Here is a 20149-nt window from a genome sequence, read left to right as displayed (position 1 = left end):
GTAATACCCCAAAATATAGTTTCCATCATACGGAATAGGTCAATTGTTTATTTTTTTTTAAATTTATATATAAATGGAAATATGAAGAAAGATTTTGTATTGTTAGTCCGAAATCTAAATGGAGCTCTTCATTTTATGGGCCGCCTAACTCTTGGTTTCTTAATATTCAGACTTGGTTGTATGCAGTGCTCTAAAATAAGTCTAAGTGCCTATAATAAATATTTTTATAAACATAAGAAAGCTACTTAGATTACTTAGAACGCACTTCTGAACAATAAAGCAGATAGGTAGATCTTTCTTTTCATTGGATTTTATGGCAGAAGTGGGCTTTTTCGAAAAAATATGAATCTTCAATCTCAATTTGTTTAAACTTAAGCCTCTTATAATCTAAATTAATAACGATTTAAATCATCATTGCAAAGATAGAGTTGGAAATATATTAGTATATATATGTACATATACATTTTTCTCTGCAACTTCTATGTTCTCTTTGCTGAATTTTCGTTGGTTTGTACACATATCTCACAATTAATTATTTGTAATATTATAAGGGGTATTACACTCAGAATAGTATTTTTTCTGAAAAATTAGTTACCTGTTGAAGCATTTACAAGCTATGCATGAATATTGACAATTGAAAACTTTATTTCCACCTGCACAACAAAAGTCTATGTTAGATTCATTAAAACTCTTGGTTTCCTTAAACTACTTGTACCTTTAAAATCTTCTGCTCCTTATGGAATAGGGAATTGTTAAAATTCAGAGAACACAAACTTAAGCTCACTAAATACCTGACATCACTGAATAATCATTAAATAAATAAAAACTGTGGTAAACAGCTAGTATGATGAGCATTTGGTCCGCGGCTTGAAGATTTCAGTTTGCAGCTAAAAGTATGCTACAGATTTTTTTAAATTACTCGAGGCTTTTCTTCTTCTGCACCCATCGCTAAGAACTTCAATACATATTTGAATGTACTATATAGTATGTATGGGTGTTTGTACAGAGAGATAGCTTAGTTATAATTAGCCTGTAATTTGGCCTTAATTTGCTGAAGAAAGCTTTGTAGAAATTACAATTTAAAATATATAAGTATGGAAATAAATGGTTTTTTTTCGGTATTTTTTTCGCTGAAACGCTCTGTGCAATTTTGAATTTTAAAAGTGTTTGTTCTTGTTGCATTGAATTTCATTCTATATTTCTACACAGTAGCAGGATATTGTTTTATTCTTCTCTTTTATTTTTAAATGTTTTTTGAGGTGCTGTTCATTTGGCTGACAGAGACGAACAAACGCAAACGGAGAACACACAAAACAAAAACGAAAAATACAAAGTCTAATGCTAAAGGCTATTCAAAATTTGAAGAACTAGAAAAGACTTGTTTCTGCTCAATGTAAGGGCATATAGTATGTATATGTATATGTCTGAGTAGTTAGTATTTAATTAGTAGTTAGTTTTAGTTACTAGTTAGTACTTGGTACTTTGAACTTAGTTGCGAGTTGTGAATACGATTAAGTAGAAAAGTAAAAATTTAAAGTTGAACTTTACCTATGAGTTAATGTTTGGATTTGATTCGAATGCGTTATTTTGCCTCTGCCTGTGGTTGTGGTTGTGGCTGTCGTTTTTCTGGCGGTTGCTGTTGCTATTTGTTGTTGTTGTTATTATTATTATTATTACGTCTGGCAGCCATTTGCACAATTGCACTTTTTCAATACATATGTGTATATTCATCCATTCATTCATACATATTCGTATATAATTATTTCATTTCATCAAAACGAAAAAAAAATTATATTTTGAGTTTCACACACTGGGAGGACAACAACAAAAAAAAGTTCTGCAAGTTCAGCTTATTATCGAATGAACTAACTTTTTCACTCACTTTTATTTGGTGTTGTTTACTTTTTGTTTGAGGCTTCTGTGACTTGCCAGACACGCGGCGTATACGCAATGTGTTAATTACTTGGCAGGACGATGAGGTTGATGTTGAGGCTGAGGTTAAGGAGCACGCACTTAAAAAAGAAGCTGCCGCACTTTGACTTTCTTCTCAGCTCAGCTCAACTCAGCTCAGCTCGTCTTGGTTTGTTGTGTTTTGTTTGGTTTGTTTGTTTTGTTTTCTTTATTTGGGTTTGGTTTGGGTTTTCTGCTTCGCCTTCTTCTTCTTCTAATAGGCCGCTGAAGTTTTAGTTTCTAATTTGTTGCCTTAAAATTTGTAGGTCTCACGCACAGACGCACGCACACACACACATAAACACACAGACGCACAAACACAGACACGAGAGCGCGGAAAAGCAGCAGCCTTTGAACTTTGTTGCGCTTTTTTGTTTTTGTTTCTGTTATTGTTGCTGTTGTTGTTGTTGTTGCTGCAGCAGTTGCGAGTTTAGTTTTTAGTTCAAAAAGTTTTTACTTTTATGCCGACGCGCGAAGTTGTTCGTTGCCATTTATGTAATAGTTGTTGTTGTTGTTGCTGTTGCAAGACAGTGCCAGAGCTGGAGCTGGAGCCGGAGCCAGAGCCTAAGCAAAAGCCAAAGCTATAGTCAAGCCAGAGCTGATGCATGTAGCCAGCTTTGCGTTTGGGCCAAAATTGCAATAAACTCTCGCGAATCGGTGTGAAGTCCGGACGTCCAAAACCCGACTGCTGGCAGTGTGTTGGGGTAATAAAATTTTACGTCGGCAGCGAACCAGCGCCGTCAATCTAAATGCTGGCAGCGACGCAACGACGAGAACGACGACGACGACGATGACGATAATATAGACGACGACAACGATGGTGATGCGAACGAACGCATCGGAACGAAGGTCGCACGACGAGGCGCCACTTTCAAGCTTGGGAATCCGGATTCCTCAGACTTCCCTGCAACGCGTGCACTTCTCAAAAGTGCCGTGTAAAGTGTGGGGGTGGTGGTGAGGTGGGGGTCGGGAGTTGACGTTACCTTCGGCTACCCGAGTTCGAAACAATGCAAACGTATATATATATATGTACGAGTCCGTCCGTCCGTGCACGTTGCTTTCTATTCCAGCAGGGCGCCAACGCGTTCTTTTTCTGGTCAGGAGGAAGCCGAATGCGCGCGTCTCTACCTGTTCTAAGTTCGCTGTTAACTGACAGTTTTCCAAAGTTGTCGAACTTTCGAACGCAATGAAAATTGCAGCCAAAAATTTTCTACAAGCAGCGCGTCGCTGCCAGCGTCAGCAGTGGCCGCGACAGCGACACAGAGCTCGTGAAATGGAATCGTGCCACAGAAACGAATCGTGGCTTCAAATATTCGGAGTAAAAACGACGCCAACGACAACGACGACAACGACAACGACGATGACGATGACAAGGACGCTTCACTTTCTCCTGCCTGGGTAGCGCGCCTTCTCGCTCCCACACACAAGTACACAGCCACGAGCTGAGTGTAAAAAGGCAACGAATCTGTTTGCGCGTATCACAGTTTCTAACATTCCAACAGCATGCGTCGCAAAGCCAGTAGAACAGTGTTAAGTGTTATACGGCCAGCGTATGCCAGCTTTGGCTTTGCCTTTGGCTATTGATTTCAACGCCTGCGCACTGCGCAACTTCCCCTGCGGTCGACGCCGACACCGACACCGACGCGACGTCGACGCTGACTTCGGTTTGGGTCAACAACTTGTCCGAAAACCAAAAGAAGAAAAGGAACGAACGAAAAAAATACACGAAGGAAGGAAGAAAGGAAGGAAGCAGCAAAGGGAGCAGCGGCCAGAACAGGCTCCGAACTTCGTTTCGCTGCGGCTGTTCCCGCTTCCTACACGTCCTGCCGCTTCCGTTGTAGCACCCACACATACACACACACACACACCCACTCCTCCCCCATCTGTTCATCCGTCTGTCCATAGTCGCTTCATGCCAGCGCGCCGCTTATTTGCCTTTTATCCTGTGCCTCTCTAATTGTAAATTCCAACAGCAGCGGCAGCAGTGCGCTCCGCTTCGGTCCAGTCCGGTCCCGTCCGGATCGATCCGCTCGGTCCGAGCTCAGAGCAGCTCAGTGCGTTTGGCTTTTGTTCGCCACAGAATTTCCTATCCATGACAGTGACCCGTTCAGTCCAAGATAATTAAGCCAGAATTCTGTGGCTTTCGTTACGTTGCTGCTCTTTTTTTCAATTTTTCTTCTTTTTTTTTTACTTTGTACTTTGGATTGCGCAAAACACAACAACAACCACAACAACAACAAAGAGCTCAAAGAGTGACGACGATCTTGCCAATCTCGTTGCCATTCTATATCAGCAGACGCGGCAACTCATGGCGCTGGCGACTCAGCCGACTTATCAGCCACAGGCACAACTTTTTCTGCTGCTTTTAGAGTGCTCGCCGGTCTGGACTCTGATCATGGCTTTGGCATGACGATGACGATCAGCCATGATGGGCCCATCACTTAACGCGCTGCAGTGTGATAAGCAGAATCGAGGAAGCAATCCGACAGTCCAGCATTCCGAGTGCATTCCTCACATAATGGCAAATGGCATTCATATCGGTACTTAACGCCCAAATGCGAAAAATGTCAGCGCCTCTCAAAAGTGTAAGCCAGAAAATCGCACAAATATTCTCAGTATATATATGAGTGGTGTTCAACAATATCGAAATCATCATCTTTGCTGATATCTGAGAAAAGGATAACAATAACAATTTTTATTAGACACTGTAGACAACACAGGAAGGCTTCAATTCCAATTAAGCAACAATTCATCTATTCATATGGGATTCTAAAAACTGAACAACTTTTAAATAAGTTATAAAATATCATAATTGAAATCAATTAAAATAAATATACGTTTAGTTAGACTTGGCTTCCTGAAACATCAATAAATAATATTAGTTCCGCAAGCCTTTAAATATTTAACTGGCGCGTATAGGAGAACAAACAAATTAATAATAAGGACAAAGAAGTTTTTACAAATCATCTAGACTTTCTTTCTTAAGACTATTATAACTTGTTATTGACAATTTCGTCTCAATATATCAATTAAAAGCGAAAAAGATTGACCAGAAACATAGAATAATTGCAATTATTTTAAGTCTCCTTAATTGAATCGATATTTTTAACAACGATCGAATGAATTATTTAAATAATTTCCATGAGCTTGAGTTGGTTTGGTATGGAGTTGAAGGTTATATGGATAAAGAAAAATAGGAAGAAGAGTGTAATTAACAAAGAAATACATTTTACAATGTCAGTTAATTTCTACATTTTCAATAGAACTACTTACTAATAAATTGTACAAATGCATATTAGCCCTCGTCTTAACTAAACTTAATTCAAGCCATGCTGTAAAAGTGAGGGGAGTTAGTTACTACGAAAAGTTAGTTCGATTAGTTGGTACCTGTTTAGATACCTGCGTTGTTGACTCTCTTAGATAGATAGACGATACTTAGTTTAGATTTGTGCATATCAATAAATTTAAAACTTTTGTGATAAAGTTAAAAATTTAATATTTTCTATACTTTGTATTGCAAATGAGATGATCTCCATTATGGTGGCAATATTTTGTTCAAGCAGAAAGTATGCCTTTTTATTTTATGTACATATCATTCCCCCAAATGCTGAGTACTCTCATAAGTGGTTTATTTATAATCCTTCCTTGTCGTTTCTATGATCAAATTATGATCAAGTACTGCATTATTATCGAGAACTTCGAAAACTTACATAGTTTATTGATGTTTAGCAGCAATGGATTTTACAATTTCATTTTTATGTGCTAACAAAGCTCTCATATAAAACACACTTGCCACACACTTACTATTAAACGCATAATCTGTACATAGTACATGTTTTTTGAGAACAATATAAAAACGAAAAGTATTGATGGAGAGGTAAACAAAATTACTCGCCGATCATCGCACTTTAAAAAGCTTGTATACCAACTCTGCTGGCTTTAGCTTTCATACTTTCGGATATAATTGCGTTCATACAGACAAACCAATGAACAAACGGCAGCAGGATAGGTGGACTGTGGTCAAACCTGTATGCTTTCTGCAGGGTGTTTGACTCTATCTAGCACTCTTTGGTCTTGGATATAAAGAAAGTGTAGATGAGAAGCTAATATAAAGGAGAGCCCTAAACAAAGCAGATTCCAACTTGAACTAAATGGGGGAACAGATTTGTTTCAACAGGATAATGGTCCGAAACACATTTCATATATATCCATAGCATATTTTAAATCTACCTTGAAAGCACCAAATCACTTTAAAGGACTCTCTTAAAGACGTTTCGGCGACTGCGAAATATACTTTATGTTCTTAATATCCAGCCATATCCGAATTAGCACTCATTTCGTATCCAAAAAGCACAGATTTCGTTGAGTTTTATTACTAATTGGTGCTAATAGGTAAGAACAATTAATTATCAGATGAAGGGTGTAGCCAGTAGTTTTTTGCGATCGCGACCCGATTTTGGATAAACACTAACTAGGATACCAGAAAGGATGCGAAGAATGAGGAATGTCTGCTTTCGTTGACGTGTGAAAGGCTGTGCACTGTGGCGTAATTAAAATAATTAAACGTATGAAAAAAGTAATCACAAGATTGAAAAGTAACGTACACATGTAAGCAAACACCACACACACACACACACACACATGCATATATATCTCTTTTGCACTCATACAGTGTGTTTAAACAAAGCCCGCAGGATATGCAGAAAGAAGGTTGAAGAAGAAGATGGAGCTGCTGTCGCTTCAAAGAAAAATCAGTGTGCGCCGAAAATTGCGAAAGCAAATGGAAAAGTCAACACGAAGACAAGTCGCGCATTAGCCAGCCAGCCAGGCAGCCAGCCAGCATCTCAAGGATCTCAGTGGAACGCTACTCCAGCATCCCAGCACTCTGCAGCCCAGTTGTGATGACGGATGGGCAGGAGTCTCTGAAAGGATTAGCAAGTGGAGCGCTTTGTGCGTTACGCGCAAAATGCAAAAACACAAATGATTTCTCTCTTATTTTTGGCGCCCTATTTCCATTTTGTGTCTAGTTTTGGAGGGGAAGCGGGAAAAGGGAAGGGCGCAGTGCGAAGGGCGAAGGGGGGTAAGAGCATCAGTCAAAATTTGCGAGTAATTTCAAAGGGTTGCCTTCAAGACAAGAGATAGGGCTAAGGTAGTGGAGTCACTGCAACGACACTAGCTTCGAAAACTGAACTCGAATGCTAAAAATCCAACGACAACAAAAATTAAGTGGAAACAAGGAAATAAGTTGGCGAGCCCGTCCAACCGATTGGCGCATTTTCAATGGGACTCGGTCTGGGACTGGGGAGGCAGTGGGCGGCAAGGCGTGGCAGGCAGACGTAAGGCAACGAAATGATTGACAGCGCATAATTAAATTAATTGAGTAATCCACTGGCAACGCAGGCTTCGCGGCAAGCTGCGACGTTCCTTCTGCCATAAGTGTGGGGAGTGGGGAGTGGGGTGGGGGAGAAGGATAGGCTGGCTATATAGAAATCGGTCCGACCGCCAAAACGACGAATGAGTTAAATTCCCAACGGCAATGGCAATGTACACACAAATGTGCCGCAGACGTTTGGCGGTCTCTGGAAATGGACGGGTAGGTGAAGTGGGGGAGTGGGGCGAGTGGAGTGGATGGGGGGTTGCATGGGTGCGTTCATTTAAAACCAAGCAAGACCGCGAAGCTTTTGTTGATGGCGGCTGGCATTGACGCTGCCACTTCCTCAGCATCCTTAGCAGAGCATCATCGTCCTTGTTGCCTGCCTGCCTGCCTGCCTGCCTGCCTGCCTGCTTGGCAGCATAATGAAAAACCGCGCTCGAGAATAAGAAAAAGCCAAAATTGAAAGAAGTAAGTCGGAATGTCGGAAGCCTAGCCCCAGTCACAGCCACAGCCGCAGCACCTCTCTCCCACCAACCCTTTCACAAACGGTGGCTGGCTTTTGTTTTTTTTTTTTTTTCTCTCTTATTATTATTTCTGTTTTTCACGTAGCAAGGAAAAATGTCGCTAAAGGAATATTTTTGGCAGCCCACAGCTTGGCTAACACTTTTGGCTTGCCCTGCCTTCGCTTGGCTTGGCTTGGCTTGGTGCGTGGTTCATCATTTTCCTCCAGCTTTGCGTGTGTGTGTATGTGTGTGTGTGCGTGCACGTGCGTGCGTGTGTGTGTGTGCGTGTAGCTTGTGGTTTCCTCTTGATGTGAGCTTTTGTATTCAGCACAAGGTGGCCCGACATTCTGGTATCGTATTGCTAAAGATGCCAAACGACGTCTCTAGCCCCATCCTCCGTCTTAGCCTCAACCCTAACCTCAAACTTATCCTCATCCACATCCTTAAGCCTCCACGCCTGACTGCCGGCTGCTGTTGCTACTGCTCTTCTGCTCTTCTGCTTCTTCTTCGACTTCTGCTCTTCCTTGATTGTGGTGTGCCTTTGTTTTTTGGCTGACGCGTTATTAAAATTAGTAAAAATTGTGAAAGAGCTACCGCCGTAGCTCTCTCCAACCCCTTCCATCGATTCCATTCCGTTCCATTCCATCTGCACCCCAAACACTCGCCAGTGACAAGCGCTTAAATTACCGCGCACGTTGCCTGGTGAACGGGGGGTGGGGGAGAATTGGAGAGGTAGGTCGTGAGTCTCGAGTCGCTCGACAGACAACAGACAACAGGCAACAGCCGGCAACTGGCAACTGTTTATATCGCAAATTAAGTAGGGCTTAAATTTTACAAGCATTTCGCCTTTAAGAGTTAAGTGCTTTTCTGTTTTGCGACGTGTTTTCGCGCCCGTCCCGCCCCTCCCCTCCCCTTCTCTCGGTCGTGTCTCTTATTCTCTCGCATCTTGAGAATTTCACGCGCACGCACTTTCTCTCTATCCCACGCCTTTGACACCAAAGTTGACATTCTTGCCGCTGTCTTACTTGGCTTACACGCTCAGACCCAGACCCAGACCCGGACCCATACCCATACCCCCATCCACACTCAGATGCGGCTTAAAGAGGGCGCAAGTGTGAGCTGAAATGTGCTTAGGAGGGCGGGTTGTGGGCAGCTGCACTTTAGTGCACTGAACGCTGGAGAATAAAATCAATGCAGGGCAAGTTCTCAGGAGTTGCGCCCAAGGCAGACGAAATTGAAAGTAGAAAAGCACAGCCCACCTCCCTTCCCAACCAACAAAAAAATAATTAGTGTCCGCTTTTAAGAAGAACTTGGGGAACAGCTCTAACATAGGAATAAAGGCAAACGAATTAGAATGAGAAAACCATTTTATTCTTGATAAAGATCTCTGGCTTAATAGAACACACTTGTGATAACAACTATTAACATGTTACATGTATTTAATTTCAATTTAAATATTCTAACGCTCAGGTAGTTCATTGGTAGTTCAATAAGCCAACACTACACTACTTATAATTTGCTAAAGTGCTGTCCGAGATGAAAAACATTTTGCTTAAATATTTCAAAATGAATGAATACTAATGAATACGAAGATATAGATATAGTCTGTTGATGTTGAGTGACGCACTAGATCGAATCAAAGTCCCGATTGAAATGAAAGGTATCATGTATTCTATAAACATTCAAAAATGTGCATATACTTGTAGGTGTATTTTTGTATTCCAGAGAATCCAGCTAGGTCTTTAAACAATTCGCTGAAGGGTCTGAAGTCTGCCACTTCTCTTTAGCTTTAGGTTGCACTTACAGTTAATACAGTTAATTGCCTCTGAAACACCTGAACAGTTGTAGTTTCTTCTTTTAATCAAACACTTCTGGCCTCTATTGTTCACATTTGACTGTAGATCATATATAGATTCTATATAGATTTTAAAGATGAATATGATCTTAGTACATTATGATGAGGCAGCTGATGAGGAAGAAATATAATATCATCTTTATGTATTTTATAGCAAACAAGAGTCTCCCAGTTTCAGTTTCATTTTCCATTAAATAGCTCATGCCTATTGTACATATTTTTTTTATAGAGATCGACCAATAGAAAGTCGAGTAACTTTTCTCTAAATCTCTTAAGTCCTGTCCCTTCCAATAAAAAGTCGGGTAACTTATCTTTTAAATCCCGTCCGACACGCATACTAAGTACATTATAAAAATCGAGTTCCAACATAAGTTTAGCATTTGAAGAACTCGGTCGAAGCCGCATCTGGGTGGAGGGAGAGGTGTGCGTATGCGAGTGTGTGTGTGTGTGTGTGTGTGCATGTGTGCGTGTGCATGTGTGTGTGTGCCTATGCTAACGGAGCAGTTTTGGTTTTGCATATTAATAGGAAACTGCTGCTAGACGTAAGCACCAACTGCAACATAAATATAAGCATGTAAATACATACAGGCAGACAGACAGACAGACGGACAGACAGACAGACAGACAGACAGACATATATATGTCCTATACTTATATATATGTGTGTGTGTAGGCAAGCATCCGAAGTTATCTTCTGCTCTGGCTCGTAAATTCGCGTAGAAAGTCTTCTTAATATTCCGCGGATGCTGTGCCATTCACTTGGCTGACAAAGTCTTAGCGCGCCACAACATCGGTGGCGGTGGCAGTGGCAGTTGCAGTACCAGTACCAGTAGCAGTAGCAGTAACAGTAGCTGTGGCAATAGTTGGCTGTGGGAAGGGGGGAGTGGCACGAACGCATTCTCTATAATTACGCGTATACGACGATGATGATGGCTCGAAGGACGATGATAAACACACACGCAATGGCAGAGGCGTCATTCGGTCAGAGTAAGTGTGGGGGATTAACATAGCTGAAAAAGAAGAAGAGCAAGTAAAGGGAGGGGAGGGGGAGGGGAAGAGAGCGCTGTAAGGCAGACAGTCAAGCCAGCGGGCTGGCTTTTGCATTAACTGAAGCAAAGCTAATGAGTCTGCATGTGAATCCGGTGCGAATTTTGCTATTTTTCCGTATTCTTTGCAATTAGTTTGTTGCGCACAGGCACCCAAGCAACCGCCACTGCCCTCCCCGTCCCCCCTGCCACTGCCATTGGCACTCCCCCTCCCCACGCCCATGAAATTATATATTTTTATGGAAATGAATGAAAGACGAGCGAAAGCGCGAAAGAAATTATAGAAATGGCAGACTGGCAGGCTGGCAGGCTGGGAAGCGGACGGACTCAGGCCAAGAAAGTACGCCGCCCCATGAACGCTTAGAGTTTTTCAAGGACACTGGCAGTTGGCTGTTGGCAGTTCCCAGTTGGCAGTTGGCTAGAGGAGTTGGCAGACGGCAGGCGGCAGGCGGCGGCGGCAGGTGGCAGAAACTTTGTTTGGTTTTTGTGATGTAGTTAAAGCCTTTTGCCGAAAACTTTGTTTAAGTCGTCTCGACCATGTCGCTGGCGTCAGTGTCGGGCGTTAGCTTCGGCTCTAAAACTCAATGGCAGGCACTCCTCTGCCGCTGCTGTTTTAATCAAACAAAATGTGAAAGTGCGCGGCAGTCGTCGCGACGTCGCAGCCACAGTCGCAGTCGCCGTCGCCGTCGCAGTCACCGTCGACGCCAACAAACTTTCTTCTTTATGTTTGAAATATTCTGAAAATATGTTTACAAATTTAGTTCAAGGCTTTTGTGGTGCCACAAGTAGCAGCAATCAGAAACTCTCCTCTTCTCTGCTCAGCTCTGCCACTTTAATGAGTTAACGCCTTAAAGTGACCGTTCGTAAGAAAATAATTTGCCCCCCCCCTCTGCCCCTCCCCCATACTTAGGGGCGGCTGCTCATTAAAAACCAACAACACCACAGACTTGCCATAAAGTCGTAATCGTCGTCGCTTTAAATTCGTTGAATTGTGCTTAGACGCGAGTTCCTTAAGAAAAGGACAATTGTAAGGATTAGTGTCGTTCGGTGAACGGAATTCTAGTACCGTTTTATTTAAAATACATATTAAATAAATGATTTGATAATACTCAATTATCTTAGTCAATAAATAATTGTTCAGTTGTGCTTTTAAAGGCATTTGGAATATTTTTATTACGTTTTAAAATCTTGAAATACAAATATTAGCATTGCTCTTTGAAATTTGTTTTTTGTTTTAAATTCTCTTCTTCTTGAATTCAAATTTTGAACTGATTTTTCATTTTCTTAAAAGTTCAGTTCTAATAAGTTAATTTTATTTTAATTTTGATCAGCAAAGGCTTAAGAGTATATATTTTGTATTTATTTTATTTGCAACTATTAGGTAACTTTTCAGTTAGTACGCTACTCATTGAATATAATATACATATACATTTTCAGAAACATACTACAAGTATATGGAGTTAGAAAGCTGTGCTCTCTCTCTCTCTCTCTCTCTCTCTAAATATGATATTAATACTACTTTTTAAATTGGATTAAAATTGTGTCCTATAGCAGCAGGCAGAAGTGCCAGATCACAAAGATAGTTCCGTCGAAAATGAAACATCGTAAATGATTAAAAAAAATATAATGCCACTATCAACTGACCGACTTGCTGCTGACGTCTAAACTTTTCGGCACTTTTTTAAGCACCTTCTCCTCTGCTCTCCCGTTCCCCTTTTTTTCCAAGGGGGTTTTCGTGGATTGCCAATCCACATAAATATCACTTTAGCTCTTCTATCTTATCCATTCGAAGGACTAATCGTATTTACGACTACCCCTCCTACTACTACTCCACTCGTATTTAGGTTCACATTTCCTCGGGTTTTGCTGAATGGAAATAAAGTGCCAACAAATCTTTGTTATTATTTTTATTTACAACCATGTTGTCTAACACCCTTTATGAAGGCAAAATCCACTGAGAAAATCTGAGCTGGTGATGTTAAATTACTGTTGCCATTATATTTTGTGGATACTAGATGCCGTTTAGCAAACAATTTTTAAAAGGTTGTTATTTCAGTCCAGAAAAAGTTGAATATCCCTCGAATTTGGGCAAAAACAAATCCCAAGATAAGACGATTAGAGGCCCTAGACTAGTACCCGACTTTGAGCGCAATCTGGAAGGCCAGCATTTCTAAATGAAATGCATAAGTACCACACATAAAAACCAAAAATAAAATAGAAAATAGTAGGAAAATATATATAAAATTGAAAAACAAATATTGGCAAAAACAAAACAAGAAATAAAAATGAGAACTGAAACGATGTCGACAGCACATCGAATATAACAAAAATTAATGTTTTTTGCTTATTATCCAGAAGCGTTCAACGAAAACTCGAATCCTACTCGGATGTGTTATGTAAGACCTGCTACCGTTTAAATTTTCAAAATAAAAATAAAATACAATAAAAATGAAATACAACAAAAATAAATAACAATAAAAGGCAAGCAATCTATAATAATCGATACAAACCTGAAATCGAAGTGGGAGAAAATCAGAATGCACACAAATTCAAAATCTCAGAGGCAGCTTTTCTTTTCAACTACCAACTACAACTGAGTATAAGAAACGAATATAATAAAAAATAATTAAATAATAATAAATTAACGACAACTCTGTTCGACTACTTGTATTACATCATTTCAAGCATTGCTCATTGCTCTCTGAATCATAGATGAGTTGAAGTGTTTCAGAATTCAATTCTGACGCTTAGTTAAACCGCAGGAGTGGCTCTCATCATGAGGCCCACTTAAGCAAACACTCCCCCCCCCCCCCCCCCTCTCACTATACACTAGGGCGCCCGCCCTTTGCACCGCTTATATTAATTATGCTGCTTTATCTAATAACTAATTTGTCGGTATGTGTGTAAATTTCTGCACTGCCCGCCGCAACACCTTCGCAACTGCCAGTCTTTCAGGTCGACAGTGTGTCAGTCCTTCAATCCCTCAGTCTGTCAAGCCCCGCACAGCACAGCACAGACGCGTATCGACGCAGTTAATTTGTTCTTAAGTGTTTCCGTTGGCAGTTTTCAATTGCTTTCGATACATTTGCAGTGCGTTTAGTCCACCCCCGCACGCCCCCAAGTATGCAACGCAATTTGATTTAGTTTCGCGATATTATACAGTACAGTACAGTAAAGCCTACGAAGTTAACCCAAGAAATAATGTTCTCCGAATGTTCTGATTTGTGTCAAAATTTGAAGTGGTTCGGAATATCTGTAAATAAAATCCGTTCAAATGGAAAATGTGATTCAAATATGCATTTTAAATAATAATAATATTTTTTTTAAGTTCAGCACAACTAGAAATACTAAAGATAAAATGTCCAAAAAGTACAAATTTAAACTCAATAATCAAAAAAACTACAACTTTATTTGTATTGCTCTTCCAGATCTATAAGGATCCAAGCAATGCTTGTTTATAAAACGAAATAAAAAAAGGAATCTGATGCATCCCTTGATTAGGCGAGATGGAATAAGAAACGCAAATATTCTTAGCCTTTTCAATCTTCATATTCCTCTCTTCTTTTATTTCATATTTGTTTTTGTAAAATGTTCATTATTCATGGAAAAAGAATTGCAAATATTCACGGCCTTTTCAGTCTTTATATTCCTCTCTTCTTTTATTTCATATTTGTTTTTGTAAAATGTTCATTATTCATGGAAAAAGAATTGCAAATATTCACGGCCTTTTCAGTCTTTATATTCCTCTCTTCTTTTATTTCATATTTGTTTTTTATAATATTATCATCAAAAACCAAAATAAATAAATATGAACTCAAAATGTGAAAATCAATGTTAACAAATAGTGAATATCTTAGGGTAGGGTTCATGGACATGCAAAAATGTGTCCAATTGTGTTGGAAAGGCTTTGCAAATGAGATCTTTCTTATAAGAGAAACCCATATTTTATAGTATACGATTCTAATTAGTTGAAATTGAAGTAAAGCTAAGAAATTCGGCAAATTTGCCAGCAAACTGTTTGCCTGTCTGACCACAGCTGCAGACAGCTTATATTTTTTCTGACAAACAAGTAATCACATTTCATAGGAGCAAATGAGAGTGGAGAAATGCCTTTGCTGTAATTGACTTACACTCTGATTGGTCGACCTAATGAGGTTTCACTGTACTCTACGCAAAGCAGCCTTAGCCAGCCAGCTTGTGAGCTCTAGAGTCTAATGTGCGTGGCATATGTATTTTTAATTGGCAGCAATTAAAACTTAAACACTGTTAGCACATGCATACGCAATCATACACCCACACACCCACACACACACACACACCCACACACCCACACACACACACACCACACGCATGACTGGCTGTGTAGCGTGACTCTTGCTGTTGTTGTTGTTGTTGCGTTTGCTGTTATTGTTCACCTTCAGTGCGTGCCAAGCTTCATTTATTGCGCCAACGACTGCGGTTAAGTCAGAAGGTGCCAAGTGGCGAGTTCCAGGTGGGAAGTACGAGTACGCGCTCGTATGTGAGAAAACTGCTAACAAGAAAATTGCGTGGCAAGCGCAAATTTGGACTCCGATAGTCCGTCACTGATAAGCCGGCAACTCAACAAAGCCAGCACCAGTCTCAAGACCGTGCCACACACTCACACACACACACACACTCCCATACGCCAGCTCAGCTCCTAATGCCGCCTGGTAGCGTGCATTCCTCAAGCAAACCACTTAACCGCAGTCGGTTCCCACGCACTTCAGAAAAATAAAACAAAAATTGGAAACTACAAGTAGAAAAAACTGCCTTTAAAAAATAATAATAAACATCACAACCTGCAACGGCGATTTAAACTTAAAATAACATTAATAAATAAACAGTCATTGAGTGTCCGATGGAATTAAATGCGTACCCAGCCCGAAAAGAATAACAAACAATAGGGGGAGCGGAATGAACTTTCTTCTGGTACGCCGAAGCTCACACACTCTGCAGAAATGTCTGTCTACCAAGTCTCTCAATTTCCAAATAAGAGCTTCTAGTTAGATCCGTTTTGTTCAAAAAAAAAAGATTGATATAAAAATGTAAACAACATTCCACGCTTTTAGTACACGTTCGAAATTAAATATTTAATCACTATAAAGTACTAATTTGAATAAAGACAATACTGGGATATCTTTCTATATTTGTAAAATCAATTCGAAAAAAAATGCTCATCACAACTTTCAGCGACAATTCGAAATCGAATTAATGTCATATTAAAAAGAACAGACACATTTTTCATAGCCAGATTTGAATTGGAGGCAAGTCTAAGTAGAACTAAGCTCATATACTTTTAAGAAAAACGCAGCATAGTCTGTTAAAGAATATAAGAAAGTTGACTTTAATTTTTAGAAAAAAGCTGTTTGCTCGCGGATCTAAACAGTGCCTATCCACCAATCTCTTAAAAGTCGGTTTAGGGCACAATACATATTTTGACTATGATGTACAAATGTTTAAAGGGTTGCCAATTTGAAAAGTTTATTCAACCTAAAGTGTTCGAAAATATGAAATGCTAATGAACACCTTACTTATTGGGAACACATTCCAAGTCCAAGTCATTGTATGGCTGCATCGGAAATTTGCATTACAAATATTTGCGCAATCGGAATAGACTTTTGGCGCACGAAGCGCTTTAATCCAAATATAAAACTGCAATATCCCTTTGATATCCAAAAACTTTAAAGAGGGATGTCAACTCTACGTTTGAGACTTATTTTTTGGCAATCAATATTGAAGAGTCAATATTGTAGAGTGTGAAGGATAATCCCATCTGGATGATGGCTTTTAGGGATATTTGTTTAACTGTCCCTTTAAATATTCATAACTGATACTTAGGCACATACTCCCTGCCCGTTGGGAAGGGTACATGGGGGGAGGGGGCAGAAATGTTATAGCCGTGCCAAACGGTCAACAGCACGACGCTAATTAAATTCAATTAAACGACAATCAAGCAATGTTAAGCGGAAGTCAAACGACAGCGCGGCACGAACGCTTGCCAACCAACCCACACAATTGTCAGGAATGGAAAAAAAAACCAAAAAAAAACGGAGAGTTGAAAAAAAAAAAAAACAGCCGTCAACGCCTCACGACTTTAGCTGCCAGCCAGTTAGTGGACAATTCCGTAACTCCAATTTCCACTCCCACACTCCCCATCCCCCACCCACCACCACCAAGCCCTGCCATTATGCGGCCCATTGACGTGGAGCCCGTCACGGAAAATATAAAAATGTGCGGCCATTCGAATTGTGAGCGAAACGTGAGATCTGTGTGTCTAACATTTAAGCAATTATTTTTATTACACATTACTTGGTGGCATGAAAAAATAACAGCAACAACAGTAAAGCAACAACAACAAATATCCTTGTTGCTTGGCCTGTCTCTTCGGGTTTTGTTTTCTCCAGCAAGATGTCACTGCCGTGTTATCGGCGTCCTGTCGCGCTCAACAATTGACACGCAATAGTCAACTTCGGGCCAAAAAGGACTCTCGCTACGGGGGTGTGCGTAGGTGGGGGAGTGCCAGTGGAAAAGCCAAACACAACAACACATCAAGAGCGATAGCAAACAGAGTCAAGAGGGAGGTGGGGTCTTGTGTGCGCTTTTTACGTTTTAAGTGGCACGGCATCTGATTTTTTTTCTATCTCGGCTTTTGTTTGCATTTCTCGCCGTTTGAAATGTTAATGATGATGATACGAGCCAGGTCCTTAAAGGTAGGCCATCCTCCCAATCCAAATCACGGCAACCCCAACCGCACCCAACCAAACCTGTTGACATGGCCATGGAGCGCTAAGCGAGCGTATCACACACATGTCCTTGCGTTTGGGATCCTCACTCAAAAGCGTGGGAACACACCGACAGAGCACCAACAGGACCCAACCCCTTCACCTCCCCCTTCCCCAACACATCAAGCCAGTTGTGTTGGCTTTGAGGTCAGCTCTATGCACGCCCCTCCCAGCATGCCAAACCCTTTTTCTGCATCTCATTAACCACTCTCCTTCCCTGGGTAGCTGACCCGTCCCAGCTCCAACGCTCATTCCATATTATTCTTCTATGGGGCCCACAAAATGGACGTTCACAGCTTGTCGGAAGAAGCTCCATATGTTCAATTAATCAATGCAACTCAGATAGCCGGAGGCAGTGGAGGAACTCGAAAGCCCAGCAAAGGATATTCATTTTCTGCATTGCCTGGAAGTCACAAATCAATTGCACGATTTTTATATCCTTTTCATCAATTAAACATGTTATAAAATGTTAGGAACTAAGTCCACTCTATTTTAATATATATCTTTATTTTTCAGCACAGAGGCAGCAGAGCCTAGAAATCAGAAACGACTTTCTTTCGACAAATCCAAAATTCCACCCCAAAACGTTTTGACATGTTTTTTAATTCTCACAAAATGTTCCTTCAGGTGCTTTTTTTTAATTGATTTTGTTTAATTTTTCTTCTTTGATGCAAAAATTGTATTTCAATAATTGTGTTCAAAAAGTATTTTTAAACTACAAGTATATCCTTTTTATTATTAACACTATCTTGATATACTTCTACATTTATTTATTTAATTGATTTTTTACTTGTTTTCAGGCTTCTCTCTCAATATTCCAGATGACGCTCGAATAAAGTAAGTATTTACATTTCAATTTTTTTAATACATTTTTATAATAATAAAAGAAATGCTTGTTCTCTGAAGAAAAACAAAAATTATTACTTTTTTGTAGTTCTATTTAAAATACTGAGGGAACAAAAAACTGCTGCTTCTATTGCATTTATTGTTTAGGTCAATAGCCATAAAGTTAAAAAAATAAATACCTGCTCTATTGTTTTTTGTTATAATAATGCTTCATTATTAATTATTAATGTGTAGCACACATTTCTCTAGCACTGTTAATTCCTTAAACTAATGATAGAATTATTTTTTCATTCGTGCTGTTCTCCGTTCCGATCATCATCTTTGGTAGTAGGTCCTGGTTTAATATTTACTTTATTATCAAAATCATTTTTAGACTACTTATATTCGAATAAATGTTGAAATTAATCGAAATGAAACCTTTTATCTACTTAAGAGACTACCTTAAGGTATAAGAGGAATTTAGTTTTACTAATAAGTCTAGTCCTGTTGCTATCCCAAGATAATTGACTAACTTCAGTCAGAATTAAGAGAGAGGCAGGGACGCCCCCAACTAATTACCAAAGGGTTGGGTAAGAGTGTTTTTTTTTTTTCAGTTTTATTATTCATTTTTCACTCATTTCGCATGCAGCTGGCCTTCGTGCTGGCAAAGGTGTCCTTACAGGGGAGGGCCCCTTTTTTTAATGCCTCGGCTTACTGGCTGACGAAGTGCCCGAGTATAATTGCATTTTTATTACTTGGCGAGCATCGAACTGCTCTCCTCTCTGTCCATGGCTGGCTGCTGTCCGTTTAGCGTTTAGCGCCTTTACCGCCGCTATTACCGCCGGCCCCGTCCCGCCCCGCAGGGAGCCAGGGACGGGCCAACCGAGCAGTTGATTATGTGGCCAAAGGGTTGCACGGCTGCAAAAATTCATCATCAGAGGTGTAAAAACTTTTAATATGTTTAATATTCCACCTATTCTCTATTCGCTAAGTGGCTCATCGGCAGCTTCAGTTCATTTACAGAGGGCTTCTTTTCCCGCAGAGCTATTATGTACGTTTACAAGTTGTAAAAAAAAAAAAACAGAAACAGAAACGCGAACACGCAAATGGAGTAATAAAATTTTCCAAAAATGTTCCCCTTTCACAAAAAAACAACAACAACTGCAAACAAAATAACATCTTAAAGACATCGCGTTGAGTCGCGCAATTGAAGTGCCGGACCGGACTGGGTCTCCATTCTATAAATGGCCGCCCGGCGCTCGATACTTTTGAATAATTTTAGCCCAAATAAAAAATGATGTGAATTCCTAATTAGGTATAAAACAACATAAAACCGTCGAGAAGGGGCAAAGCTAAAGAAAAAGTACAGGACGTATCGCTGCTTGGCCTGCTCGGCAGGGGCGGAGGGTTGTGAGGGGAGGGGAGGGAGCGAGGAAATCAGCGCCGCTTGTTCTGCCAACCCCTCGTCGAACGTTGAACGCTGAATGGCAAAAGAAAACAAGTTGGCGTTATGATGGCTAAATGCCACGACTGTCACAACCACGTGGGAATAAACAGCTCTAAGTGCGGCCACAGCCCCCAACCCCTAACCCCCAATCGCCCACCCACAGCCCGCAGCAGACGTCAACGTCAACGTCAAGCCAGGAGCAGCGAGCGGCTAGTTAAAATGCAAGGATTTGTCAGGCAGTCCTTTCAATGCCACCACACAAAAAAAAACGAGAGACGCTGATGTTCCTCAGCATTGACAAATTGATATTTGCATTTAAATTGAAAATTTACATTTGTACAATGAT

This window comes from Scaptodrosophila lebanonensis, unplaced genomic scaffold (genome assembly GCF_003285725.1).
Source record: "Scaptodrosophila lebanonensis strain 11010-0011.00,11010-0021.00 unplaced genomic scaffold, SlebRS2 tig00000092-arrow-pilon, whole genome shotgun sequence".
NCBI classification, from domain to species: Eukaryota; Metazoa; Arthropoda; class Insecta; order Diptera; family Drosophilidae; genus Scaptodrosophila; species Scaptodrosophila lebanonensis.
This window is presented reverse-complemented; position numbering follows the sequence as displayed.